We start from the raw sequence: 9,799 nt of genomic DNA, 5'->3' as shown, positions 1-9,799 counted from the left end.
GTTGTGAGTGGTATACTTCCTTGTTGCCATAATTTTGCTTTCAACTTGTCTTCCCACTTTGAATTCCTTCTCAAATGAATAGTGTCCCCAAAGGTGAACCTCATGTTGGATGTTATCATTTAAAGTCCCTATGAAAATATCAATCCTATGTTCATTTGGAATATCATTTACCTTGATATTCAATCCTTGGAAGTCGTCAATGTGCTCCACCAGTAAACCGTTTTGTTTGAGATTTATTAATTAGCTAAAGAAGGTATTGTTATTTATATCATAATAATGTGCTGCCAATTCTTCCACAAAAATTGTCCAAGTGACACTTGATTTACGAGAACAAAGGCATTTATACCACACAAACTAATATTGTTTTAAATATAAATACGTGATTCGTACATTTTGTGTGTGCATCACATCATGTAAATGAGATAATTTCTCCATTTGTAGTATCCATGTTACCGGATCCTTGCCATCAAACTTCATCATGTCAATATTTGAATGTGGTGGGTCTTAAACCCAATATTGAAGTCTATAAATCATAATTCGTTCTCTTTTTTTCCTCATCATGATTTTCATGGATTCCCTTGTCCCCATTGTGAAGTCTTTCTTGCAGCAACTTTGTCAACCCTTCTAATTTGACATTCATCACGTCCATGTCTACCTTAAAAACTCCCATATCTCCTCTTAAACCATCTTTAATCCTTAAATGTTTCGTTTTAGTTTATCTTCTAAACCATCGATCTTAGCTTCTATTTCATTTTTTTGTTACTCTTTGCAAGAGCAAAATTTGGTACACGTGGTCTCATAATTTTGATATATCATGTTTCATTTCTTCCTCTTCTTCATGTGTCATAGTATAATCTTTTGGTTGCTTACTAGGAGTGCCAATTATTTTGTTTCGAAGAACTCTGGAATAAAAAAATTATATATATGCTTCACTATGACCTTTGTATCACTCCAAATTGATCTTTCAAAATGAAGTTATGCAAAATTTCAAAAACATATACATATTTTTCTTGTTATTTAGGAACTTCATATTGAAACTATTATATCTCTATAATTTTAGATCTTCAAGTTCTGAAATTTTGTTTTGTGGTAGACCTATGAGCCTTCTTTCCAACCCCAAAGTCATATCAAGATTGGATTCATCAATAATAATTTATTCCCAGTCTCCCATGATGACCTGATTATAAACTATTTCACTAGAGAAAACTTATACAGAATGCCACATTTCATTGTTTCGACCTTAAACCCTTAAAATGATGCACAAAAAACTAAATTTCGTGTAATTTTAATCACTTTTTATGAAATTCAAATATGGTGCTCAGAGAGAAAGTTATGATGATTTTATGTAGGTCACATGTTTGAGATTGAATTATGCCCTACAAAACCCCTAATTTCTTCAGACCATATCTTAAAAAATATAGTGAACCAAGGTCTAAAATTTCTACACAAAGTTTAGCAAGGTTTCAAATTTGCATGCTCGAAATTTCAGCTTCCGAAGCCTCACATGAAATAATTTGTATCAAAATTTCCAAGATGACCTGTTTGAATTAGCAAAACCCTAGAATCCAAAGCATTGATACCAAATTTTATGTAACCACGTCACTAAACAAAAGAAAAGATATACCAATGAATTGAAAATTAGCCTCTTTGAGGGAGAAACCTTCTTTATATCACATAAATAGACAATTCTTGGATGATTCATATGAAAAGACCTCTGTTTTGTATACAGGAGTCTAAGGGGTAACAACATAATAAGAGACTACATAACACTAATAATGTAAAGGCACAAGAATAACAATAGTGGGCTTCTATGGGGCACAAGAAGAATAATATGGGGGCTACATTAACAATATCAATAAGGGGCATACACTAGCAATAATAATAAGGGGACTACTACACTAGTATTATTGGGACCTAACAAATTATTATTACAAATTTCCCATTGGAGTAGAATAGATAGTGACAGGGTATTTTTTAAGGCACCCATTGGTGTAAAGGTGATAGGTTTGAAACTACACTAGAGAAAATCTAGCCATGCTAAGGGCCGACGTGGCCCTAGATCCTTGGTGATCTTGATGGTTTAGATGCCCTTGGATCACATATACTCAAGCCACAAGATAGTTATGTAATCATCTCATGACTCACATAAACCGACAAACGAAAAAAATATTATTAAAAATAAGATGATGATGATGATTAACATCCACTCAAACTAACAAGAGTTGTTGAACCTTAAGAAAAGAGATTAATTGAGGCATTTTAAAATTTTATTTTTATTGTGGAATAAAAGAGAGAGGAGCATCCTGAGATCACTATATTTGTCTTATCTAGATAAATCAATAAGGTTTGTAGTGTGGCAATTTTTTTCGAAATGAGAACAGATATGGGTGGGCACCGAGCAATCAAAGAGAAGTGCTTTTCATCATAGATTATTTTATTGTTGCATAGTTGACAAATCCTTTCTTCCAAAGTTGTTTTGGGAGTAAACCACTACGTAGTTTCACTTTCAAGCTCATCGGAGTTAGTTCTTATCTTAGAAATGTTCATTTCCTTCTTAGCACTAGTTAAGACAAAGAGACAATTATGGTTAGTGATAGAGATTTGGATCACCTCGTTATAATACCATAGCTTTCTTTTCCCCTCGGTCACCCTATCATCGGATAAATTATCCTTAGAGTTGGAAGTGATAGTATTTTTAATATTATCTTTATTCTTGAATATAATCTCCTCCTTTAAACTCCAATAGTCGACCCATGCCTAGGAATCCTTGTGTCAAACCTACTTGAGTCGAAGGTGGGGAATTTGGCTAGAGTTAAAAGTAATTTTGGGTATCTCTTGGTATCAATGTTGTAAAGAATCTTCTTATACATAAGATATCAAAACATGGTTTTGCTTTCAATGGGGAACATGCTAGCTTCATTCAAGAGGATAGGATAGGGAGTATTATCTTTTCTCTTGAGGTTGTAGGTTATAATTGTTTTTATATCAACTCGATCATCCTCCATGATTATCTAGATATACTACAACCCCAAACCTCACATCCATATAGGAATAACAGGCATGACAAGGTACTCAAAATGGAACATTTTTGCACTCTAAACCCAAAGATGAGACATCTTACAATTACTTCCAAACTCATATTAGGATTTTTGGGTGCCCATTATCATTTTCTCAATTCTATAATTCTAGTTGATGCAATGATGAATGTCAATATCTAGATATTTGTATGAAACAAATTTGTCTAAGTAATTGTTACTACAGATGAAATTTTCCTCGTTTGTCTTTTTGGATTTAATTATCATGACTTTAGCTTTGTCAGTATTAATAATAATACCCACCTTAGAGAAAATAATCATGGAGGATTCGAAGATGCTTATCATGGTCCTCATGGCTTCTGGTTAGAAGAACAATATCCTCAGCATAAAGGAGAAGAATAATGACCAAACCATTGACCTTGGTGCCAATGCATCTCGTAGCTTCCAAGCACACTTCTAGCTTATCAATGTAAGTGCCAAAAAAAGTAGGGGATAGGGGACACCCTTGCTTAATGTTGATATTGTGTTTAACTTCCTTAGACCAGCCCTTAGTGGTCTTCAACTTGAGAAGATTTCCACTAAAAAATATTCTCAAAAACTTGATATGGATCATAGAAGCTTAAATTCGACAATGTTCTTGTAACCAGTGCAACCCTCAACTCAAAACAACTCAAGAGGAACCATTATCTTTTCAAACTTTTGTCCTAACTTATCCCTAAAAACCGTGTGGAAAGATACTCCTAATAAATACCTGACATAATATAATTTCAAATTAAATATAATATAACATGTAATTTACATATTTATATTAAACTAATTCATTGAAAATTTATGCTTTAATTTATATAATAAATAATCTTTTTAAATATTTTAATATTAAACAATTAAATTTAATATTTTAAATTTTAAAAAAATATAAAAAATTATATATTTACTATTTAAATAAAAAAATTATTTATTAATTTTACAATTTTAATATCTAATTTTCAAATATATTTTTATCTAAAATATCATTCCATAATCTGTTTCAAACAACTTTATTTTTTTTCATTTAACCGGCTATTAATAAATATTAATTAAACCATTAATAAGTATTTATAATTAATACTTGTAATCTTTTTTAAACAACCTTGCATCTTTCAGTGTATCCACCATTCATACATTTCTCAATGCGTTTATTACTTTGATATTTTGAAGATGGAAAATAAACTATGTAGCTAACAAGATAAATATATTATTTTTTAATATCAGTTTTATTTATATATAATAATGGTCTTGATATTACTTACTTCTCACACATCGATGAAAAATTTTGTATTATTTCATATGAATTAATAATACATATATGAAATGAGGAGACTGAGCTCTGGTTCTAGGGTTTAACGAAAACAGCGGCAAAGAGTACCAAGCATCCATGGAGACACGGGGAGGAGGGAGCTCCACTCCCTCCTACAGTTATATGGTAGCAAATAGAGGAAGAGGAGGGAAGAAGAACAAACCTCCATAGCCCTAGGAGGTCAAGAAAAAAGACACAGAAACTCAAAAGGCGGAAGGTAGAAAAACCAATGCAAATCAAGGGGCCAATGAGGAAGACTGTGAAGAGGAAAAAGCGGAAGGCAGAGGTCAAGGGTCAGGGGACAGAACTGAGATGGGGTCCTGTAAACCCAAGACCGCAACTAAACCTCGAGTTATTCTGAATGATCCTGCTCTGCAAGCTCACAGAGACCACATGGTCAACTATGCCATCAAAGAAAGCATTTTACACATGGATAAAATACAACTGGAAACCAAAGGGAGAGTTAAATATTCATCTCAGATCCAAAGGTTTTTTCACTCCGGTGTTTACAAACATGGAAGAAAGAGATAGAATCTTTGTAGGAGGGCCATACTTCTTTGCAGCTGCTGGGCTCTACGTGAGGCCATGGATGACAAACTTTGTGCCTGGATGAGAAACCTTCACTTCAGTACGGGTATGGATTCTAATATACTCCTTACCTTTAGATTACTGGATGCCAGAGTCTTTAAAAGCTATAGGAAATAAATTAGGTCATTTCTTAAAGATTTCAGAGGCAACTCTAAGGGGAAAATATACATCTTATGCCCATATTTGTGTGGAGATGGACCTATCAAGAGCCCTTCCAGATGAGTTCATTCTAGAAGCCTATGATGAGGAACGGGTTCAAGTAGTTGACTATGAACATATCCCATTCAGAAGTCACAAATGTCATGAGCATGGGCATTTGTCAAGAGACTGTCCACTCAATTGTAGGGAGGAAAACCTAAATCCCAACAAAGGAAAAGACCAGACAGGTTTCACCAAAGTGGGATGGAAAGGAAAATGGGGGGGAAGGAAGACACAAAAGAGCCATAGTGTGAATGATGAAACAAAAAGTTACAATAGCTTTGAGATCTTAGGAGAAAAAGAGGTTGAGGAAGGGGATAAAGAGAGGGTAGAGAATCAGATAGAAAGGGGGAAAGAAAAAGAGACCAACATGGAGTACATATAGGATCAGAATGAAAACACAATGGATTCTTTGAATACCATGGTTGTAGAAAACGACCAAGAAATGACTCAAAGTGAAAGTGGTACGGAGGATCAAGATTTTTAGGAGATCTTGGAAAGGGAGAACCTAGAGCTGGAAATGTTTCTAGAACAGAGCAGAAACTTGGGAATAAACTCCATCCCTCAGGAGGACATGGATAAACTCCAATAGATATTCCTTAACAAGACACATCAAACAGCTTCAGGAGTCAAAAGTGGACATGACAACCAAGAAAATAAATGAACCTCCTCAATAGGATTAATAACTGGAAAATTAACAAAGAATCCAAGCAAAAGGAGAGGTAGAAAAAGACAGAAGGAATTGCTACTGGAGTGTGGCAAGCTCATGATTGATTTAGGAAGGATGAAAGACCTTTCTAGTTACTCCTTTATAACCCCATCTCAATGAAAATCACAACCTGGAACATTAGAGGACTACGGAGCAGAACACAATAGAGGAATCTTGGTAAAAGGATTAGAGAGGAAAAACCTGACATAGTAGTCATACAGGAAAAAAAATGCTTAGTGGAGAAGATCCGTGGAAAACATAGCAAATGGTTAAATAGATATGAATACCTTGAAGTTAAGGCAAACAAATCTGCTGGTGGTATTCTCACTCTCTGGGATCCACAGAAATTTGGTGTGATTGATGCAAAGGCATCCAGACATTGGTGGGAGACATGCAATGTTACATGATCACCAATGTCTATGGTCCACAACTAATGGAGGACAAACTTCAACTCCTCACAACACTAGAGGATATGAAGAAGAGATACCCAGCTCTACCATGGATTCTTGGAGGTGATTTTAACATAACAAAATCACTCATGGAGAAGAAGGGAGGAACCAGAATACTTGGGAGAGATTCAATTGCCTTCCAGAACTTCATCACCAATATGGAATTAGTTGATATGGAAAAAAGCAATGGAATCTTCACTTGGAACAACAAAAGAGGAGGCCCTACCCAAGTGGCCTCAAAATTGGACAGATTTATGGTTTCAGAGGAACTTCTTCTCAGGTGAAGCAACATTACTACACCCATTTTACCTTTTGGGGGTTCAGATCACTGGCCTATCCAATTAGAAGCCTCCCTTTTTGGAAAAACAAGGAACAACCCCTTCAGGTTTGAGAATTCTTGGCTCACACATTCAGGTTTCCTCACAAATATTAAACAATGGTGGAGGGAAGATCCTCACCTTCAAGGTACAAAGATGTTCCTGCTTCACTGTAGGCTCAAACATATTAAACGCAAACTCAAAGAGTGGAACAAAAAGGAATTTGGTAACATCTTCAAAGCTAAAGGAGAGGTGGAAAAGAAAGTAAAGGAAGTAAACCAACCTCTTATCACAGAAGGATACACAAACGAAAGGAAAGAGATGGCAGAGTCACTCCAAAAGGAGTGGGACAATAGATGCCTTCAAGAGGAAATACTCTGGAGACAGAAATCCAGAGTACAATGGATCAAAGAAGGGGAGAGAAACACCAAATTCTTCCATAGGTCCACCATAGCTCACCAAAACAACAATAGAATTGTGAAACTTACAGATCAACATGGTGTAGAGAGAAACACTCATGAAGAGATGGAGGAAGTTCTACTCCAGCATTTTCAGAAAATTGCTGAGGAAACCTTGGAAGATAGATACTAGTTTACAGAAACATTCACTCAGTACATCCCTAAATTGGTCACCACAGAAGACAATTTCATTATTTCAATATCAATAGACCAGTAACATTGGAAGAAATTGAGGAAGCAGTGAAAGAGATGCAAAATGGGAAAGCACAAGGCCCGGATGGCTTCAATGTGGACTTTTTCAAAGCTTGTTGGAAGATAGTGAAACAGGACATCCTGGAGGTAGTGGAAGACTCTCAAAGATTTAAGAAAGTCTTAAAGGCATTCAATGAATCCTTCATAGCCTTAATCCCCAAACAGGAGAAGGCCACCTCTCCAAACAGATTTTGACCTATAGCATTATGCAATGTCATCTACAAAATTATATCCAAAGTCATTGCCAATCATCTTAAACCTCTCCTCCCAACCATAGTGTCAGAGGAACAAACAAGCTATGTGGAAGGAAGACAAATTCGAGATAATATAATACAAGTACATGAAACAGTTCATTCACTCATTACCAACAAATAGGCTTGAATGATAATGCAGCTCGACATAGCAAAGGCCTATGACAAACTTAGCTGGTCATATATAAGGGCAATTTTAAAATCCTGTGCCTTTGATCACAATTGGATAAAATGGGTTATGGCGCTAGTTACCATAGCCAACTATTCAATTCTTCTCAATGGCACTCCTTCCAAAACCTTCAAGCCTTCTAGAGGTCTAAGGCAAGGAGATCCTCTTTCTCCTTTCCTCTTCATTCTAATGATGGAAGGGTTAGGAAGAGCTATCATCTTTGCTAAGGAGGAAGGGAGAATTCAGGGTCTAAGACTCACTAATGGTGGGGACATGGTGACACATCAGCGATTTGTGGATGACACTGTGCTTCAAGGCACTCCCACTATTAAGGAAGCCAAAGCATTCAAATAGATTTTGAGTGAGTTTTCTAGGGCAACATGCACAGAGGTAAGTCTTACTAAATCAAATTTTTTTTTTTTCAATACAAATATTTCAGTTCAAATAAATATTTCCAGAATTTTGGGCTTTGAAAGGGAGACATTGCCTGTGAAGTACCTGGGAGTTCCTCTCACTGACAAACCACTTCGCAAGGACATCTAGGAGCTCGTTTTTAATAAGCTAAAAGATAAGATTAGCAAATGGACAAACAAAGCACTTAATCTAGCAGGGAGACTAGTTCTCACTAAGGCTGTCCTACAAAGTATCCCTATCCATATGCTATCTATCGTTCCAGCACTAGCCAGTGTAATGACTAATATATGAAACATTCAGAGAGACTTTCTATGGGGGAAGGTGAAGAAAAGAAGAAATGGGTCCTTGTGGCATGGGACAGAGTACTCAAACCTAAGTCCCATGGTGGCTTGGGTCTTCATGACATGGGAATTATAAATAGAGTTCTTGGTGCCAAAATTTGGTGGAGATGGGTGAAAGAAATTCAAGCCCCTTGGGCAAAACTCTGGAAGCATAAATATGCTAGAAAATGGCACGAGGAAAATCTAATTAGAATGATAGGACAGGTAAAAGGTTCTGCAATTTGGAATAGTGCATGGGAGAACAGAGCCCTAGTCCAAAACCATAGTTTCTAGGAGATCAGAAATGGGAACCTGGCTTGGTTCTGGGAGGACAATTGGCAGCAGGAGGACAATCTCTGAAGTGAAGAATTAGCAGACATTCACACTGATACCATCAACAAAGGACTAAAGTGGGTAAGTGACTATTGGGGCCAGGAAAGGAATGATAAGAAATGGAGAACTTGGAAACTTCCAGATCATAGTGGAATAAGCATGTTGCACACTCAAGCCATAGCCCCTCAAGGTCTTTTAGACAAAAGACAAATCTTGAACACAAACTTGAATGATCAACTAAGATGGGGAAAAAGCAAGACAGGTCTCTTCAACCTTAAGGAAGCCAAAAGAATAGAGGCAGGGCTAAACCATCCCAACACTCATAAGACATGGAAAGAAATTTGGGAAAATCCTCATTGGATGATAGTAAAATTGTTCAAGTGGCTTGTTCAACAGGGCAAGATTCTGACATGGGATAACCTAAGAAAAATAGGTTTTGTTGGCCCCTCAAGATGTCACTTATGCAGACAACAGGAAGAAACTATAAATCATCTCCTGAATAGATGCAATTTCACCATAACTCTTTGGAATTGGGTTGGAGAAGTCTTTGAGCAAACAAACAGATATGCTAATGACATCATCACCACATTGAAGAACTGGAGGAAAAATTTCTCGGATAATGAGATCATGAACTTGGCCTAGATGCTGACCCCAGGATTCTTAATCTGGAATGTCTAGAAGGAGCGTAACAATAGGATTTTCAAGGAGAAAGTGAGTTTGGTGAATAACATCCTCAAATGGGTCCTTAAACAACTCAAAGAAACTATACATATCCTGGGAGGAGAAGCTACAGGTAAACCTATTGAACAAAGAGAGACAAGAATATTGAAGAAATTAACGCTCAAGGTCAATCCCCCTCAGGGTTCTAGACAGATTATCAAGAAAACCTCAACAGAAAAGTCTTCATGGCAACCCCCTTCTCATGGTTTTTTAAAATTCAACATAGACAAGGCTTCAAAAGGGAATCCAA

Source organism: Pinus tabuliformis, chromosome X (assembly GCF_031772625.1).
Source record: "Pinus tabuliformis cultivar Carrire ecotype Pingquan chromosome X, CPIR1, whole genome shotgun sequence".
Taxonomy (NCBI): Eukaryota; Viridiplantae; Streptophyta; class Pinopsida; order Pinales; family Pinaceae; genus Pinus; species Pinus tabuliformis.
Note: the sequence above shows the minus strand (reverse complement) of the source record.